We start from the raw sequence: 18,975 nt of genomic DNA, 5'->3' as shown, positions 1-18,975 counted from the left end.
GTGTGGGAGCAAACTGTTGAAATACTTACTTAAGGTATACTAAGCTGATCTTCTGTATATTAAGATAATTGAAAATGAATCTTGATGTGAATGGAAGGGGAGAGGGAGTGGGAAAGGGGAGGGTTGTGGGTGGGAGGGACGGTATGGGGGGGAAGCCATTGTAACACATGAGTCGTACTTTGGAAATTTATATTCATTAAATAAAAGTTAAAAAAAAAAAAAAAAGACCTTACAGACCTCTAATTTCTACAGGGCAAAAAGCTCTGAAAAAAGTAGCTCAGCTGGTGAGAAGGCCCTGTTCTCCAGTGTTCGCTGTACAAGAGAGTAAGCAGTATAATGGAACACAAAGGGCATCTGGGAAGACACAGCCAAGAACAGCAGAGGGAAATGAACTTGATAGCTACCCCTGTGAAGCAGAATGGAGATCTCAAGGAACACCCACCTCAGAGTAGACGAAGCCAACTACTTAGTGATAGGGATTCCCACAATGCTCACCTAGTAGAATTTCAGAATTGCTGTGGGCCAGGGATTGCTATGTGCCTCCTACTCTTCACCCTTGCAAATGGGAGTGTTTATTGCAATTATCCTGTCCCTGGTCCTCTACTGTACAGTAGATATATTGATTATCTATTGCCATCAACAAATTAGCCCCAAATTTAGCAGTTTAAAACAACACATATTTATTGCCTAGTGGTTCCTGTGGGTCGGGGTTCCAGACATAGCTTAACTGGGTCCTGATCAGACAGGACTGGGGTCTTCTCTGAACATTTACCTGGGGGAAAGATCTCCCAAGCTCTACCTGCGTAGTTGGCAGGATTCAGTTCTTGAGGGCTGTTAGACTGAGGGCTTCAACTCCTGCTCTGCTACTGGTCAGAAGTCACCTTCAGTTCCTCGCCATGTAAACCTCATTGATCTGGCACATGGCTTTACATCCAGCAAGTGAGGAGAGACGGCTATAAAGATGGAAATCACTATCTCATGTAACAGAATTGCAGAAATAACATCTTCTGGCAAGGTTGCCATATTCTTTGGCTAGGATTAGGTTACTCAAGAGAAGAGGATAACATAAAGACACAGAACACAAGAGGCAGGGACCATTTCAGAAGTGATCTACCACAGTATATAGGAGGCAGGTCCCTTTCTGTTCAGCTCACAGGTCTCTGGATCAAAGGGTGCTGTGCTCAGAAGAGGCTTTGGGGAAGAGGCACAGGATAAGGATGAGTGAGCTTTGCATGTGGGATGGACATGAGTAGTTTTGCCTAAGAGGAAAACCACGATAAGTTGAATTATCCATCCCGATTGTTTATTCCCTGTGGTAGTCCCTTGCTATAGTCTCTTGTAGATATGGTATAGTACTCTTGTCATTGTAGGACTTCTTATTTCTATAGTTGATATAAACTAAATATATAAATAAGCTCAGAAAACATTTAAATGAGTTTGTGAATGGTAAATCCAGATCTGAGTATTAGAGGAAACCAGGGGTTTGAAATACATCCCAAAACTTCTGAGGCCAACATTAATGGAGTACTATGAAACCTTCAAAGCACAGCGTGGTTAGACCATTGGGCTGACCCAGTATTGCATTTCTTGCATTCATATCATTTGGTTTTTAAAACTAAATACACATTTAGTATAAATTCCTAAGGGAAAGATGTAGTTTATTTGAAAAAACTATAACTTGTTTTCCATGTTTCTTTTAGACTAATTACAAAGAACTCAGATGTTCTGAGCCAAAAGAAGTAGAATTGGAAAACTCTGTCAAAAGAATGTGTCTTGGTTTAAGTTTCTGTGCCTGAATGTGGGATATGGAAAGGGGGATTTTGAACGTAAGCTGTTAGCTTCCAGGTAAGAAATTGTGTGCACCCTGAAATTGTCCTGTGAACAGATGAAATCTTTAGAAACCAAAAAGTGGTTCAGATTACTGCCATTTGCTTCACAAAATTGCCTGCCTGAAAAAACAATCCAACTGTTTTACCATACTCTATAAGTCTCAAATCATTATGGTTTGGGAAAAATGCACATGAGTCTGTGATAGCAATAATTACTCCAAATGAATGAATAAAAGAAAGCAAGATACTGTGTTTTCTCCAGGCAGCATTTAAATGCAGAATCTTTCATTTTAGATGAAGTAAATACCACAGAAGCCAGTAGATAAAGATGATGTCCCAGCTCCCAAAACCATACCAAAAGGAGTGGGAATTCCACTCAGACAGGCAGCTGAGACAAGGATTGTGGGTAAATGCTGCAAGCTCCATTGGTTAGAAATAATGGTACATCTGAGTTATATTCCTGCATGACTACCTTTTAGATATATTTAGTGATGCCCAATATACTAGTAAATTTCCAAAGTACAACCACAAAATGGATGATAATTTAAGGTAATCCCCTGCCTATAATTTGGCTTTAAAAAAAAAAAAAGCACCACTTCTGGTCCATTAGTCATTTCAATCTTTGTTAACATCTCTCCTTTTCCCTGGGGCAGGTGTTGTCCAAATTTGAAATGACTAATGGACCAGAAACAGTCCTGGAAAATCTACCAACTGGATATTATCATCAGCTTCCACATAATCTAACTTAAGTGTTACTTGATAGGTGTGGAACAAGAACTCAAAAAACCAGGAAAGATATTTTATTTCACAAAGACCAAAAAAGAGGGTGATTATAAAGTTAGATCCTATGGTAAACCATAAATTAAAGTCTTACACATGTAAGACGAATTAGTTTTCCCATGGTTGTCTTCTGAACAATTCTCCAAGTCTCCCCTGGGGAGGTAGGAAGCCATTGGTCATGGACATTTGCCACTGAGACTGGGTGACCACTTGGGAAGTAGCTGTGCTGCATGCAAGTCCCGTGGTTGTTCAAGGGAAGCACCTGTAGCTAAGCACTCTAGCTAATTGGAGAACGTACTCATTCCTCTAGGACTCTCAGGTGTTTGGCTTTGTTTCTTCCCTCCTGTCAAGGACAGAGACCAGCTTCCTCAATAACATCCCCAAGCCTGCCTAGCTACAGCTCTAAGTCAAGGCTCAGGCAGAGTGAGACCCAGAAGTAGTTAGGCATTCTCTGACCCACCTGTCGAATAACCTGTTTGTCAAGTGTATTTCCTCTTCTAGTGCCAACTTTGTCTGCATGGAGGACAAAGAGATTGTCACAGAAGTCTGTCCACAGGCCCAAATAGGATATGCCTCCTGGGACAAAACACTGTGTAACCCTTACCTCTGTGTAGAGGCCGAGAAGTTATTTCCATATGTGTCCTTCCTCTACCCATCCCCCACCACAAAACTGTTCAGTCAGTTCAGACTTAGCATGCAAATGTGCCAGGTCACCACATGTCCTTCTTTCTGTTTCTGCTGCTCTCAACTTCCTCCCAATCATCATTTTTCCATCTATATAAATTCGACACAAAAGGCCTTCTCCAATATAAGCCAGGATTTCTTTCTTTGTTTCTGTTTGAGAGGCAGGCAGCGGGAGACATACACACGCAGAGGCAGAAAGAGGGCGCCCTCATCCCTACTAAGTCATTCCCCAAATGCCCCCACTGAGGTGAGGCTGGGACAAGGCCAGGACCTGGGAACCCAGTACAGGTCTCCCACATGGTAGTGGGAACCCAGTTACCTGAGCCATCACTGCTGCCTCCCAGGAGTTAGCTGGAGTCAGGAGCCAGATCTGTGCTTCAAACCCAGGCACTCTAATGAGGGATACAGGTGGCTTAACTATTAGGCTAAATGCTCATCCCAGGCTTAGTGGTTTTTTTGAGGGAGAGGATTTATCTATTTTAAAGGCAGAGTGAGAGAGAGAGAGAGAGAGAGAGATTCCATCCATCTCCCTAAATGCCCACAATAGCCAGGGCAAGGCCAAGTCAAAGCCAGGAGCCAAGAATTCCTTCCAGGTGTCCCATGTGGTTGGCAGGGGCCCCAAAACTTGGGCTGCCTTTCCACGCACATTAGCAGGAAGCTGGATTGAAAGTGGAGCAGCCAGGACTCAAACCAACACTCCCCTATGGGATACCAGTGTCCCAAGCAGCGGCTGAACTCTGTGCCGCAGTGCCAGCTAGCCAGCCCCAGACCTGATGTCTTAATTGCATTTTAGGGGTGCAGGGGCGGTGCTGGCATTCCACATCCAGAGTGCCTGGTTAGAGTTCTGGCTACTCTGAGATTCAGAATAAGCTTCCTGGTGGATGGTGGTCCAAGTACTTGGATTTCTGCCACCCATGTGGAAAACCCAAATAGATTACCTGGCTCCTGGCTTGGGCCTGACTTAGTCTTGGCTGTTATAGGCATTTGGGGAGTGAACCAGTAGATGGAGGACGTTTCTCTCTGTCTCTCCATCTCTCTGTCTGTTAACTCTGCCTCTCATTAAATACATGGAAATAAAAAAGATAAAATATTGTGGTGACTCGTGGGAGATACCGATTTTTTTCTAACAACATGGTAACGTGGTCACTAGTCATCAGAGAAAAAATTTAGGAAAGCATTGATCAAGAACACTGTAAGCCCCTGATTAATTAGAGAGATTTCAGTTCACGGCAAATATGTAAAATACCTACCCAACTAAGGCTTGCCTGTGAAACTAAAACGCACTATGCAGTCTCCTGGCCTGGAACATTTCCTGCTTTTTAAAATAGAGAACACTGAACAGGATTTAAGGCTTTCCTTGATGACTCAGGACCACCATTAGGGAAAACAATTTCATAATGATGTGATTTCCCAGGGATTATTGGGGGGAGGGGGCAGCTGCTAGCTCGTTCCCAGTGGCCCAGGCCATTGTGCTCTTTGAAGTTTTTAACTTGTGACCTCCAACCCCGCCTTGCCACCAGCTGTAGCTGCTGCTTGTAATCCCATGTTTGTCTGACTGGGCGCTCGCCATTGCACTCTGGGAGCTCCTTGCCTGTGTCCTCTCTCTCTCAATAACCATCCTTCTTCATTTCTTGTGGTTGCTTGAAACATTTTCCCATCCCTTTCCTCAGGTGTCAGCTGTCACTTCTCTTGGTGTGAGTGAGCTTTCCTGACTGTAATTTATAGACGGGTTTGTCAGTAGTCTGCACGTGGGTCCCAGTGTAACTCTGTAGAACTGTAGAACAGGGCATGAATTTGGAGAGGTCTGTTTTCCGTTTCAAGGCCTCATTTCCAGAACAATCACTTGCATTTCAGATATTAAAAGTTGTCAGTTTAGTCTCAAAGATGAGGATTGGCTTTTTCTAGGTGTGGTGTCCTCTTTTTTTGCCAGCATAATGTGAAAAACGTAGAGAATGATCAATATTTCTTGAATGTAATTTAGCTGATTCAGTGGCTATTATTTCTGTAAGAATCTCTATCAACCAAATGATCTGCAAAGTGTGATACCCAGGGTGGGAGGCTGCCATTTCTAGCAGTGAGATGGGCCCAGATAATCCCCTGGATTAGCTTGCATTTTCTTCCTCTTGGTTTCCGGGGTTCCCTCCTCTCCAGCTCCTCATCTGAGCCACACACAGCCCCTCCCCATGCTTTCTGCGTAAATAATGTTTTGCCATATTGTGTTTTAGAAGTGTTGACCAGAAATTAAAAGATCAGGCTCCATGAATGGATTTTGTGGATCCGGATTTCACGTATTCATCTGAATCTGGTTTCTCTCTCCCCGTAACTTTCTAGCGGAAAGCTGGGTGTGTGGGCCCGTGTCTGGGTGTCTAGCGTGTTGCTGGCCTGCAGGGCCGGGGCAGAGGAAGTGACTGTGCGTGTGACTCTAAAGGATGTCTCGTTATTTTATGTCAGCTGTGCTCTTTCCTTTCTCCACCGGCACAAACGTTCGTGCAATTCACGGTATTCATCGGAACTGGCAGCGAATTCCTGGAGCCCAAATGTGGTGGGAAATGGGAGGAGCCTGAACGGGGAGGGCACGCAATTCCATGCTCTTTCCGAGTCTTCAGATCTTTTGTGAATTGCGTGCAGGTCTGGTCCAGTCGTCAATGCCCACTGCTTTCCTGCCTCTGAGTACTTTTCCTTCCATCACTCACAGATATTGTTTACCCAAGCACTGACAGGCAGCTTTTCTCTCAAGGGGACTGGAAAGATAGTTACATTGAAGCTAAGCGATGGGCTCCCTGTTCAATCCCACAAAAGCGAACAAGGAGTGCCTCTTAATCAACTTTGCCTTCACAAAGGGATAATCTGTGCTCCTTGGTTTGAGTGCCACTCCTCCGTTCCCATTGTATCATAGTAAATGATCCCTTGTTAACCTTTTCTCCACAGCCCGCTATCCAATCCAAGCAGAGGGAATAGCACAGTGTCCTCCCAGTAAAACTCCTATTAGCTCCATCTGTGCTTCCTCGAGCCTAACGCACAAATCAAAGTGTGATGTAACAGGTGAAATAGTCCTACCATTTCCTAAAGATGAAAACCCAAGCAGAACGCAAGCGAGCGAAGAAGTCCACCTAGGCTCAGATTGCTGACCTGGGGAAGCCTTCTTATGGATGCTTTCCGCTGGACAGTTGAAGGGATTTGTTCATGTGTTTACCGGCTAGGATTGGGAACAGACAAGCAGAATCCCTGCTATGTGCTATGTCAAGTCCAAGTTGGAGTTACAGTAGTAACGACGAAAAACATTTCGAAACAGTCGTGTGATTTATTGGCATTGATAGGAGCTGTATGCTGCATCCTACTCATTTTTCTGACGTGGGCTTAACTTCCCAAGTCTGAATCCTCAGCAAGTTGATAGAGTGGGCCACAGCACACTTTGCTTGTGTGGACTTGGAAGTGACTTTAACCCCAAGGTTATAACTTCTTGATGGGTACTCTGACCTCATCAGGTCTTCAAATGTCTGTTTTTCCAAAGGACTAGTGTTTAAAGCCATTCCTGCGGCCAGCGCTGTGGCGTATGAGACTTACTCCGCCTGCAGTGCCGGCATCCCATGTGGGCTTTGTTTCGTGTCCCGGCTGCTCCTCTTCCGATCCAGCTCTCTGCTTATGGCCTGGGAAAGCAGTAACAGATGGCCCAGGTCCTTGAGCCCCTGCACCTGCATGGGAGACCCAGAAGATGCTCCTGGCTTATGGCCATTTGAGGAGTGAACCAGTGGTTTGAAGACCTTTCTCTCTGTCTCTCCCTCTCTGTAACTCTACCTCTCAAATAACTAAATAAAATCTTAAACAAAAAAAGCCATTCCTAGCCCTGGCAAAGGCAGCATCTCCTCTCTGATCTGAACCTATTACCCTCATACAGTGATACAGAAAGCACGAGAGTATATGATTTTTCTACCTAAGGCTTATTTATTCTATGACTCTGATATTTCCTGATCAATTATTTATGATGGTTTACCTCTGTAATGGATAATTGATCAGTAACCTTTCAAAAATTCCTGTCTAAAAGGCACTGAAAATTATTATTTTTAAAAAACATTATTTTCTCACAGTAATGTACTGAGGTTACATTACAAACTAGAAATACAAGGGCCAGGCATTTAACCCAGTAGTTGTGACACCTGTTAAAACACCCAGGCCCTATATCCAAGTGCCTGGGTTGGATACCCAGATCTTGCCACTGACTCCAGCTTCCTGCTAATGTAGACCTGGAAGGCACCAGGTGATGTCTCAAGTGATGGGGTTCCTGCACCCAGCAGAAGACCTGGATTGACTTGCCAGCTCCCAACTCGCACTCTCTCTCTCTCTCTTTCTCAAATACATTTTTAAAAACACCTAGGAAGAGGGCTAGTGCCGTGGCACAATACGTTAATCTTCCACCTGCAGCGCCAGCATCCCATATGGGCGCCGATTCTAGTCCCAGCTGCTCCTCTTCTAATCCAGCTCTGTGCTGTGGTCCGGGAAAGCAGCAGAAGATGACCCAAGTCCTTGGGCCCCTGCACCCATGTGGGAGACCAGGAAGAAGCTCCTGGCTTCTGGCTTCGGATCGGCACAGCTCCAGCCGTTGCGGCCATTTGGGGAGTGAACCAATGGAAGGAAGACCTTTCTCTCTGTCTCTACCTTTCACTGTCTGTAACTCTACCTCTCAAATAAATAAATAAAGTCTTAAAAAAAAACACCTAGGAAGATACACACACATGTATATGTATATAATTCCATTTTTCTACAAACATTTGAAGTATCCTTATATATATGAAATGATATTTTCCTTCTTAAAGAGGACGTCTCTTGGCCGGCGCCATGGCTCACTTGGCTAAACCTCCGCCTGCGGCGCTGGCACACCGGGTTCTAGTCTCAGTCGGGGCGCCAGATTCTGTCCCGGTTGCCCTTTTTCCTGTCCAGCTCTCTGCTGTGGCCCGGGAAGGCAGTGGAGGATGGCCCAAGTCCTTGGGCCCTGCACCCACATGGGAGACTAGGAGAAGCACCTGGCTCCTGGCTTCGGATCAGCGGGATGCACCCTCCGCGGCGGCCATTGGAGGGTGAACCAATGGCAAAAGGAAGACCTTTCTCTCTGTCTCTCTCTTTCTCTCACTGTCCACTCTGCCTGTCAAAAAAAAAAAAAAAGTGTATATCCTAATTCCAGTGGAAAAAGAAGTAGCTTATAAAATTACTACCTTGAATTAAATCACTGCTGAGTCAGAGATTTATAAATGAACTGTAAGTCTTTCTGCCTGGCTCCTTTGCGACCCAAGTAATCTGGCTATATGAGCACTCGAATATTCCAGAGCTCTCGTCTCTAGCTCACCCATTATTCCTGAGACCGCTTAGCCCCACAGTGTGCAGCCACGTCTGGAAATGCTGCTTCCAGCTGACTTCGCCATCTCTTATCCCACTTCCTGCCTCCATGTCTTTCAAGTCCCAGACAATGTGGATTAATGAGACTTCCGGATGGGCAGAAGTCATTTATGGACATTTCCTTTGTAAAGGAAAGAAGTAGGCCAAGTGGCAAATAGTAGCATGTTTTCTAAGTAGACGTATTTTAAAATTTCTTAAGACTTGTTGGATTCCTTTCCAGTTTTCCCATGGCCTTTTCACTGGGGTTTGTATATGTTTTAATATTCTCAAAATAGCTTCTCCTGAAATCTTGCCTGCAGTTTTGTATAGAACACAGAAGGGAAATGGTGCCCCTCTGAAAAGCCAAGTGACTTTGTGTTGGATTGTAACAGCAGAAAAGTATCTGTTTGGGAGCAAAGTATCACCTTGGTTAAATGCTCTCCAGATGCCTGTCCCGCCCCCAGTGTAAACCAACATTGTCCAGTCTGTATTGACTTCTTCAAAATACAGGCCTTTAAACAGCGCTCTGGCCTCAGAATCAGCCCTAAAGGCATTCGGATCGGGCTGAAAAGCCCATAAGAGTATTTCAGGCATGGAAAACCAAGACACTCTGGCCAAAAAAAAAAAAAAAACTAAATGAAAGATCTCTGTGAGTGAGATCCCAGTGGAAAGAAGAGGTCTTCAAAGAAGAAGGTACCTTTCTCTGAAGGGAGGAGAGAACCTCCACTTTGACTATGACCTTGTCTAAACAAGATAAGAGTTGGAGAACTCAAAAGGCTTCCATAGCCTTGGAAACTCATGACTGGAGCATAGGGAGATTACTGATGCCATAAACAAGAGTGTCAATTTGTTAAGTCAACAACAGGAGTCACTGTGCACTTACTCCTCATGTAGGATCTCTGTCCTTAATGTGCTGTACATTGAGATTTAATGCTATAATGAGTACTCAAACAGTATATTTCAACTTTGTGTTTCTATGGGGGTGCAAACTGTTGAAATCTTTACTTAATGTATACTAAACTGATCTTCTGTAAAAAAAAAAAAAAAAGAAAGAAAGAAATTATCAATTCCCAACTTGACTCTCACTGGGGTTAAACATGACAATAGGTCTGATCTGATTTCATCATCATTTAAAAAATCATCTATTATTTTTCACTTTATGTTTCTGTGTGGGAGCAAACTGTTGAAATCTTTACTTAATGTATGCTAAACTGATCTTCTGTATATAAAGAGAATCGAAAATGAAGCTTGATGTGAATGGAAGGGGAGAGGGAGTGGGAAAGGGGAGGGTTGCGGGTGGGAGGGATGTAATGGGGGGGAAGCCATTGTAATCCATAGCTGTACATTGGAAATTTATATTCATTAAATAAAAGTTAAAAAAAATAAGTTAACATAAAAAAAACAAAAACAAAAACAAAACAAAATACAGGCCTTAAAAAAGTTCTATGAGAAAGCATCAAGAGGTCCTCACCTTTCACTGTTTTAAGTGAGTAAAAAGGGCTAGAACCTGCCCCTCATCACTAGGCACTATTGATTATCCAAAGTTTGCCCAGTTTGCTTGGTGGAGGTTACCATCTCTGCTCCCCAAAAACTTGAAATGAGACAATAATAATAATAAACAACACATAGAAAATCAGTCATTTCAATTAACAGAATCTGATAGGGGTACTATCTCAGAAAGTGTCTTAAGTTCTGTAAATCCCTGGAACAAGAGCGCTCCATGGGATCTTTTCAGGGGCCCCCTGAGTAACAGCATGAACCTAACATTCCATTCGGCATGGACACCAAGAGGACTGGCGTGGCACATCCAATACAGCCCTGACCTCATGGCGCCTGAAAGCTCAGTGGGGAAACAAATAGTACGTATAGACTTTTTTTAAGTGCTAGCATTTATGTAGCCCTTTTCCACTTAAAAAAAAAATTTTATGTATTTATTTAAAAGAATTACACAGAGAAGGAGAGGGGAGAGAGAGAGAGAGAAAGAGAGAGAGGTCTTCATCCGTTGGTTCACTCCCCAATAGGCCACGATGTCCAGAGCTGTGCCGATCTGAAGCCAGGAACCAGGAGTCTCTTCTGGTGCTCCCACAGGGACGCAGGGGCCCAAGGACTTGGGCCATCTTCTACCACTTTCCCAGGCCATAGCAGAGAGCTGGATTGGAAGTGGAGCAGCCGGGACTCAAACCAGCTCCCATATGGGATGCCATACTGCAGGTGGCAGCTTTACCTGCTATGCCATGGCTCTGGCCCCTGTATAGAATTTCAAAAATAAATGTGTAGGTATAAATTTGGTACGTTCCAGAAATAAAATGTTTGATTCTCTTGAGAATGTAACTGGGTGACTTGGTTTAGGTTAGAGGATCCAGGGAGAGTGTCTGCAGGATGTCAGGTAAATTGAGGAGGGAGTAGAAGGAGAGGGTAGTAGCAGTCGGAGGACTGGCCATCTCTGAAGTCCCAGTGTTGTATAAGAGCTGGGCCAGAGGCTGGCACTGTGGCATAGCGGGTAAAGCCACCACCTGCAGTGCTGGCATCCCTTATGGGCGCGGATTTGAGTCCTGGCTGCTTCACTTATGATCCAGCTCTCTGCTATAACCTGGGAAAGCAGTAGAAGATGACCCAAGTCCTTGGGCCTCTGCACCCGCTTGGGAGACCTGGAAGAGGCTCCTGGCTCCTGGCTTCGGATTGGCATAGCTCTGGACATTTTGGCCACTTAAGGAATGAACCATCGGATGGAAGACTCTCTCTCTTTCTTCCTCTCTCTCTCTCTCTCTTTCTCTCTCACTCTCGCTCTTGCTCTCTCTCTGCCTCTGCCTCTCTGTAACTCTGCCTTTCAAATAAATAATATTTAAAAAAAAAAAAAAACTGAGAAAAAGAGAGCTGGGCCAGGCACAAGCACCAAGAATGCCCTCAAAGCCCAGAGGTATCAGGATCATCATGGAATGATTAGCTTTTTAGAGTAAGATCAACAATAGTGATTTTTACGAATTTCAAAACATTGAAATCACTTCTTTGAAGATAATGAAAATGTTAGGAACTACAGCACTCAATGCAGCACAATTGCCATTTGATTAGGTATGGCATAAAAATACTTTCATGCATTTGTATCGCTTAGGGATTGAGTTCAATAGCAGGAAGAGGCATTTCTTTTCCTCACTCAGCTGCAGAGTTAACCACTGGCTGCATATGTGGGGCTCAAGATCTCTTTCATTGAACAGGTCATCAAAGAAGGAGGTACCTTTCTCTGAAGGGAAGAAAGAACTTCTACTCTGACTACGACCTTGTCTAAATATGATCAGAGTCGGTGAACTCAAAAGGCTTCCATAGCCTTGGCAACTCATGACAAGAGCCTAGGGTGATTACTGATGCCATAAACAGGAGTGTCAATTTGTTAAGTCAACAACAGGAGTCACTGTGCACTTACTCTTCATGTAGGATCTCTGTCCTTAATGTGCTATACATTGAGATTTAATGCTATAGCTAGTACTCAAACAGTATTTTTTCACTTTATGTTTCTGTGTGGGAGCAAACTGTTGAAATCTTTACTTAATGTATGCTAAACTGATCTTCTGTATATAAAGAGAATCGAAAATGAATCTTGATGTGAATGGAAGGGGAGAGGGAGCGGGAAAGGGGAGGATTGCGAGTGGGAGGGATGTTATGGGGGGGAAGCCATTGTAATCCATAAGCTGTACATTGGAAATTTATATTCATTAAATAAAATTAAAAAAAAAAAGATCTCTTTCATTCTCTTGGCCTTTCCCTCTCGGAACTGCTTAGGCTCCAGTTCCAGTGCCAGTCACTAGCCTGACGTGGCAGGTAGGGGCAGGAAGGGGAGGGGAAGTGTAGTATGTGTGTCAGGAAAACAACCCCCCGCAACTCACCAGCAGACTTCACATGCATCTTACTCATCAGAACAGTGTCACGCAGCCTTTCCAGTTGCCGGAGAAGGTGGGGCGATTCTTTTAAACTAGGCATTAAAATTGGGGCGGGACAAGGGGGAGTGGCAGTTAGCTTTATCTGTGATCCAAGGTTTTTTAGCCTAGTGCATGGATGAAAATATTTTTTCTAAACCCACTCAAATCATTTTATTACATGTGATTCAAAAAGTCATGACTTTGGGACATGTGTTCATCATACTCTGTGACCTCAGTAGTCTGAACAAGTCTGTCACAATGTTAACTGGACTTAAATTGAAATCCTTGTGATATATTTTTTAAAGATTTATTTATTTGAAAGGGGTGGGGGAGGAAGGTCTTCCATCTGCTGGTTCACTCCCCAAAAGACCACAATGGCCAGAGCTGAGCGGATCTGAAGCCAAGAGCCAGGAGCTTCTTCCAGGTCTCCCACATGGGTGCAGAGGCCAAAGGACTTGGGCCATCCTCTACTGTTTTCCCAGGTGCACTAGCAGGGAGCTGGATTGGAAGTGGAGCAGCTGGGATTTGAACCAGCGCCCTATGGGGTGCTAGCTATGCAGTCGAGGGCTTTAACCTGCTGCGCCCGCCACAGCACTGGCCTGTGTCCTTGCATTCGATTACATCTATGTTTAAGATGTGTTTCCTTCGGGACTGTGTCTTGTCCTTTTCCCTAAAACTGGAGTATCTGATTCACTCTGACCCTCTGTGAAAAGCCAAACAGTCAAGTGTTGGCTTCAGTAGCCTGTCTGTTATGGCTTGAAGGTGACGGCAACCAGGACATAAACTTTCTAAATGATAGAACCAATCCAAGATGTATGTCAGTTTCAGATCACATATTGTAATTGTGAAATTCTAGATCCGCTTTGCACCTTGGTATTTTCTGAGATCTCTGTTGCTTTAAACATCCTCTTGGGTTCCACTTGAGGAACCAGAACTTGGCATAAGTGGTAGAAGGCATGACCGAAGCCTACCTCAGACAGGCATCTGAAATACCACACTCACATCCTCATGGCCACCTGTATTATTTCAGCCATGTCGGGGTAGATGGTTCCATGTGGATCTTGGTATAACTTTTGCTGACAGTTCCCCTGAAGCACATATCCAGTGCAGTAGGCAGCCTGTATGAGAACTCCCAGTTATCACCACTTTCTGGGATTCCATCATGTGTCACACTTCATCTGGTTTGGTCTCTGTGAATAACAGCGTAAATACTATTGGGTAGGGTACCAAGGACACTGGGGCTTCTGCCTTGCTTTTGGATCATCTGTGCCAGGAGAAGCTAGCCTCTGGGAGTGCATTAAGGACACTCAAGCAGTCCTGTGGAGAGGCCCATGTGACAGTAAATAAGACCTACTTCCGACAGCCCATGAGCCACCAGGGTTGTCTACCATCAGCTCTGTGTGTGAGCTATCTTGGAATCAGATCCTCCAGCCCGTTAAACCTTCAGATGCTGGAATCCTGGGTCAACATCTTGACTGCCACTTCACGTCAGCCGTGAGCCGGAGCTCCCCAGCTGTTCCTGCATTTCTGACTCACAGGAACTATGAAAACCTGCTTGTCGGTAGGTTTTTAAGGCACCAGCGCTGAGGGTGATTTGTTCTGCAGCACTTGATACTTAACACATCACATGTTTTTGTTTTGTACCCGGGGGGCACCACCGGCACCAGGGCACAGGAAATTGTGCAGATCAGGAAGTTACCACTGCTGAGAATGCCCTTGGATTGTTGGGAAGGAAGCAGAACGATACATGGCCCTGCTTCCATCTTTCACAAGGACAAATCTGAAAGGCACTAGGTGGGCCTTGGAAGCCCCAGTTGGCCACAGTACTGTGTCTCTCCCTTTGCTCTCTTGGTTTCCTGTTCTCCCTTTCCTCCTTCCTAAGATCACTTCCCACATCATCTGCATGCGCACAAGCAAGCGGGTGTCAGCCTTTGGCTTCAGGGACACCCAAGCTAAGACCATCAGAGTGTGACTAAAGACCTCGTGCCTGCTGCCTGCGGGAAGGACAGTTCCAAGTGTGAACACGAGCATTTCACTTCCTGGATGAGAACATCTGGCTTAGCCTAGCTTAAGTGGAATATACAAACGAGAAGCTCAGTTCATCGGAGGACTTCTTTAACAGTATCATGATAAATTCTTCGTTTCTTTTTCTTCTCCTTTAAATGCAATGTGAGCATTATACATAGTGTCAGCTTTAAACATTGCCTAATTAGTCATTTCCATGTCAAGGACCCTTATAAACTCATTCTCTTGGCATTAATGAAGAATGAAGTAGCTCCTGAGGGGAAACAAAGGAAAGTGTGCCTTTTGCATTCCTCAGTCCTCTAGAAAAGAAAGCTTGCTGTCAGTAGACATGATTGCCAAGTTCACGCATAGCTAAGAAGTTCTGAGGGCTTCCGGGTCCACAAAGTCTGAGCCCTGCCTTCTAGCCTGTGATCTGCTGGGATGGCGAGGATTCATTGGATGAGTAGTTTCCTAAGGATCAGAAAGTCAAACTTTGTGCAAGAGGTATCAGTTTCAGTCTCTGCCCACATCCACAGATACTTCAAAACATTCGTAGAAAATGTGCATTCTGAAAAAACTATGCATGGGTTTCAAAAATTTTTCGCAACAAAATAAGCATCTCTTAATTTCATTTTACATGAACTTTTTGAAGTCCCCCATAATTTTGCGTAAGGCACATTTGAAGAAGAGTGCAGCAAGTTGTTTCAGTCTCACACCAGCCACAGAGTCCCTGGACAATGGGAGACAAAGGCAGGTTTCTTAGTAGATGCTTTGGTACGTTTGTCTCTTTTTGATGCAGGAAATTGTCATCATGTGCTAGACTTCGTAACTATACTAGTTCATTTTCAAAAACCATTTCATTAGCCATCTGAAACCTTGAGGCCTTCCTGAAGGCAAGTGAATTCAAAAATTAAGGGAGTGATCCTGACTGGCTCCCTTTGGCTCTGTGACCATCCTTTACCTACCTGGGAAGTGGTGAGCAGAGAAGGGCAGACAGCTTCAGTCCAAATCCCAGTCCGTTTCCAAGTGGCTCAAGCCCAAGCTTATAGAGCATCCATTTACCTTTTACAACCCCCAGCTCACCTGACAAGTTCAAGTTCAGAGCTGTGCTGACGATAAAAGCTATTGTGACCATGAGTAAAGTTTTATTGTAAATATGGGTTTTAAATACGAGGATTACAGAATGAGAGGACATTAGGTGGGAATGGGACCAAAATTACTAACAACTGAGGACAGTGGACACTGGAATCACAGCAACCGAAAATTAAGGGGAGGGCTGTGGATCACTCACTCCACATTTGGAGTCCTACTCCCTACATCCCGCTACTGCTCTGTAATCATAAAAATGCTGCAGGCCGGCGCCGTGACTCACTAGGCTAATCCTCCAACTACGGCGCTGGCACCCCGGTGTTCTAGTCCCGGTTGGGGCGCCGGATTCTGTCCTGGTTGCTCCTCTTCCAGTCCAGCTCTCTGCTGTGGCCCGGGAGTGCAGTGGAGGATGGCCCAAGTGCTTGGGCCCTGCACCCGCATGGGAGACCAGAAGGAAGCCTGGCTCCTGGCTTCGGATCAGCGCAATGCGCCGGCCGCGGTGGCCATTGGAGGGTGAACCAATGTAAGAAAGACCTTTCTCTCTGTCTCTCTCTCACACTGTCCACTCAACCTGTCAAAAAAAAAAAAAAAATGCTGCATGCACAGGCTCAGCCCAGTGAGAAAGGGGACTTTTTATTTTTTTTAGAAAAATTAATGAGATTCCTAGTTGGTACAGTTTTTGAAATTTTGTCATATTTGCAGACAAGGACCCTTGATGAAGCCAGAGATTGATGTCATCAAGACAGTGACCATGATTTCTATTCCAACCTCTTCTTTCTATCCAAAGGGACTTTATAAGATAATGTAATTGAAAGCTTTTTGGAAAGTGCCTATGTAAGTTCTCCCCCAAGCTCGGAGCAGGCAGTGGCTGAATGGCCCCAATTCCAGCTCAGTGTTTTCCCTCGAGGCACCAAAGCCTGCTTTCCTGGGACCTGCTCTCTTCTCCAGGTCACTCCGCCTTTTCATGATGACCCAGACCTCTACTTGTTCCAGCTGAGGGCAGGGGGAGAGGGCTGCGCTGGCGCTGGTCTGAGAACTGAGCTCCATTGAGTGCCAATCCTTTGACCAAAGTATCAAAGCGATCCAGCTGCGGATTAAGAAAACAGAAGGCCGCGCAGTTTTGGTTTAAGAGTCAGGTCATGGAGCTCTTTGAACAGCTTGAGCCCTTGGAGGGCGGGAGGAAAAAGAGTGAGGCAAGCTGCAAACATGGATACATTATTTTATATTGAGATAGAAGAGGTAAAAGTATAAAATAGATACGGCTTCTTTACCAAATATAACAGAGCGTATTCATCTTAATGAGTGTTATCTCCTTCAGTACAAGTTACCATGGTAGACAAAATACTTTTTTTAGAGCTGTTGCTCAAAGCAATTTCCTTTTGGAATTGCCTTCAAGATTAGCAGAATATTCCTTTTAATATCCTCCATAGAAGCCTTTATCTTTTTTTTTTTTTTAAGATTTATTTATTTGTTTGAAAGGCAGAGTTACGGAGAGGCAGAGGCAGAGAGAGAGAGAGAGGTCCTCCATCTGCTGGTTCACTCCCCAAGTGGCCGCAATGGCTGGAGCTGGGCTGATCCGAAGCCAGGAGCCAGGTGCTTCTCCTGGTCTCCCATGCGGGTGAAGGGGCCCAAGCACTTGGGCCATCCTCCACTGCCTTCCCAGGCCACAGCAGAGAGCTGGATTGGAAATGGAGCAGCTGGGACTCGAACCAGTACCCATTTGGGATGTCAGTGCCGGGGCAGCGGCTTTACCCGCTACACCACAGCGCCAGCCCCAGAAGCCTTTATCCTTTAAGAGATGATTTAATTTTTTGTTAAAGAGTCAAACACCATTTAAAGTCAAGTATCATGGAGGGGAAAAAAGTAGTAACGGAGCTGAACAATGTGATGATAAAGTCAGGAGGTCGATCTTGATAAATGGGCTTACACTGATTCTGAGGCCAGTCTTTTTTTTTTTTTTTTTTTTTCTGACAGGCAGAGTTAGTGAGAGAAAGAGACAGAGAGAAAGGTCTTCCTTCCATTGGTTCACCCCCTAACGGCCGCTACGGCTGGCACGCTGCGCTGATCCAAAGCCAGGAGCCAGGTGCTTCTCCTGGTCTCCCATGCGGGTGCAGGGCCCAAGCACTTGGGCCATCCTCCACTGCACCCCCGGGCCACAGCAGAGAGCTGGCCTGGAAGAGGAGCAACTGGGACAGAATCCAGAGCCCCGACCAGCACTAGAACCGGAGTGCCGGAGCCGCAGGCAGAGGATTAGCCAAGTGAGCCACGGCGTGGGCCCAGTTTTTTTTTTTTAAGGTACCCAAAATATGTTTTTTGTGGTAAGTTGTATCAGTTTGCTAGAGCTGCCATTACGACAGAGATGTATTTTCTGCATGGTTTGGGAGCATAAAGTCCAAGGTCAGGGTGCAGGCAGGTTTCCTTCTCCTGCGGCCTGTCACATTCTGAGGAGCTGAGTGCTAGGAATTCAACCTCTGAGTTTTGGGGAACACAATTCAGTTCATGGTACAAGTTAGCATTCGGCCAGTACTGTCTTCTGATACATAGCATTTCATTTACATGTAAGTACTGGTGTGCTTGTTAAAAAGTAATCACTCCATGGGGCTGGCTCTGTGGCACAGTGGGTCAAGCCACCTCTGCAGTGCTGGAATCCCATATGGGTGCCAGTTTGAGTCCCAGCTGCCCCACTTCTGGTCCAGCTCCCTGCTAATGTGCCTGGGAAAGCAGCGGAGTATAGCCCAGGTCTTCGGGCCCCTGCAATAATGTGGGAGTCCAAGATGAAGCTCCTGCTTCCTGGCTTTGGCCTGGCCCAGGCTTGGCCATTGTGGCCATTTGGGGAGTGAACCAGCGGATAGAAAACTTCTCTCTCTTTTCTCTCTCTCTGCCTGTGCCTCTCTCTCTCTGCAACTCTGCCTTTCAAACAAATAAATTAAATCTTTAAAAAAGAAAAGAAAAAAAATAGTAATCACTCCCATCAATGGATGAGTGAATGAACACAGGTTGGTATACACATATTGGAATATGATTCAGCCTTTAAAAGAAATAAATTCTGATACATGCTACAACATGGATGAGTCTTGAAGGCCTGATGCCAAGTGAAATCAGGCAGATACAAACAGACAAACATGGTATGATTCTACTTGCATGAGATAGCTGGAATGGTCAAACACAAACATACAGAGTTCAACAGGGGCTGCCAGAGGCTGTGGGGAGGGTGGAGCAGTTATTGGTCATGGATGGAGTTTCTGCAGGGGAGGATGAAAAATTTTGGAAATGGATGATGGTGGTGATTGTGCAACAATGTGAATGCACTT

At 45.1% G+C, this 18,975-nt stretch overlaps 1 long non-coding RNA gene across 1 annotated transcript; it reads right to left on the bottom strand.

The window, feature by feature from the left end:
• Positions 1 to 2,964: 2,964 nt before the first annotated feature.
• On the bottom strand, positions 2,965 to 3,697 carry LOC149126252 (uncharacterized). The gene is made up of 2 exons (XR_016235755.1): positions 3,613 to 3,697; positions 2,965 to 3,122 (listed from the first exon to the last, which is right to left on the bottom strand). It is a non-coding gene; the product is annotated as an uncharacterized LOC149126252 (long non-coding RNA).
• Between the last annotated feature and the right edge of the window lie 15,278 nt (positions 3,698 to 18,975).

This window comes from Oryctolagus cuniculus, chromosome 6 (genome assembly GCF_051225735.1).
Source record: "Oryctolagus cuniculus isolate XC-2025 breed Fujian yellow rabbit chromosome 6, ASM5122573v1, whole genome shotgun sequence".
NCBI lineage: Eukaryota > Metazoa > Chordata > Mammalia > Lagomorpha > Leporidae > Oryctolagus > Oryctolagus cuniculus.
The sequence above is the reverse complement of the archived record's forward strand: the minus strand, read 5'-3'. Positions and strand labels throughout refer to the sequence as shown.